This window comes from Penaeus monodon, chromosome 32, assembly GCF_015228065.2.
Source record: "Penaeus monodon isolate SGIC_2016 chromosome 32, NSTDA_Pmon_1, whole genome shotgun sequence".
NCBI classification, from domain to species: Eukaryota; Metazoa; Arthropoda; class Malacostraca; order Decapoda; family Penaeidae; genus Penaeus; species Penaeus monodon.
Window position 1 is genome coordinate 21,063,945 of NC_051417.1, and position 1,172 is coordinate 21,065,116.

A 1,172-nucleotide genomic window follows, 5' to 3' on the forward strand; every position below is an offset into this window, starting at 1 on the left:
ATGACGTGTGGGGGGTGGGGGAAAATCGATACATCAGGGCTATGGTTCTACCAGCACTATATATTACTTATGATTTATGAGAAAAAACAATTTTGTGTCTTTATTCATGTTTCCTCTTGCTTTATCCTCATTTCAGTTTACACATCTCTTGCTTGTGCACATATATACATAATATACATAAGTGAACTATAAATGTATATGAGGCTATTAGTATCTAAATTATTTACAGGACAGGATAGTTCCTTGACTCAAACAGCTTTAAGCACAGTAAATATAAATATAGATTAGCATACGGCTATTGTGAAATAAATAGGCAGCAGATGGCATGTTTTAAATACAAAATGAGGGTATATCTAAATATACGTCTTGTTATAAGCACCCGAAACACTTATTTTACTACCCATTCATGTTCCAAAATAAACACAACAGTTAGTGAAAGGTGGGTTTTCACCCGCAGATTTTTCCAGAATGCGTACGACAGCCGGTTTAATTTACTGCACGATTTAAACTCGGGGAGAAAGGATATAAAACAAGGATATCAAATTAAAACAATACTTAGGAGCATTTAATAACCTTCATCACGGGGGCTTTAAAAAGATAAGAAACTACATAAAATAAACTAATTATATCGTGTTCGTGACTACTTGCCGTCCGCAGTAGGTTCAGTCCCAACTTGGCCTCACTCGCTATTGTAACCTCGCAAATATTTCTATTGTAAATATTCCAACACAGAAATATACAATCAGGAGAAACAGGGTGTTCGATGCGCCCTAGACGACAGTATATCTCTCACGATTCCTAAAATAGTATGAGTTAGGAGGGCAAGAGCAGAAAAAGCCGGACACGACAAAGACAAATGAGTGAATTAATTAGAACACGGGGTACGTCCTAACATAACACATAACGAGGATCAGCTAATATACTTATTTCCGGGAAGACTCTCTATTTTAGTATGACAAGAGAGAGAGAAAAAAAAAGTGTATACGATATATTCTTGACATGTGCTAAGACCCAGGAGCGTAGCTTAAAAGGCAGTTGGTATTAGCGGTCTTAGTCGGCCCGGCCTATCGCCCTACCTCCGTGGCCCTATTGACGCGGCCAACACTACAATCAAGAGGAAGAGCTGGCTATTAGGCCAAGCACTTTAGCCTCTTTGCTAGATCCCGGTGCAT

At 38.6% G+C, this 1,172-nt stretch overlaps 1 protein-coding gene across 1 annotated transcript in view; it reads right to left on the reverse strand.

Annotated features, from left to right (window-relative positions):
* The window catches only part of LOC119593603, a gene marked incomplete at its 5' end in the record, with an annotated part of 118,927 nt that overhangs the window by 34,331 nt on the left and 83,424 nt on the right, over positions 1 to 1,172 (reverse strand).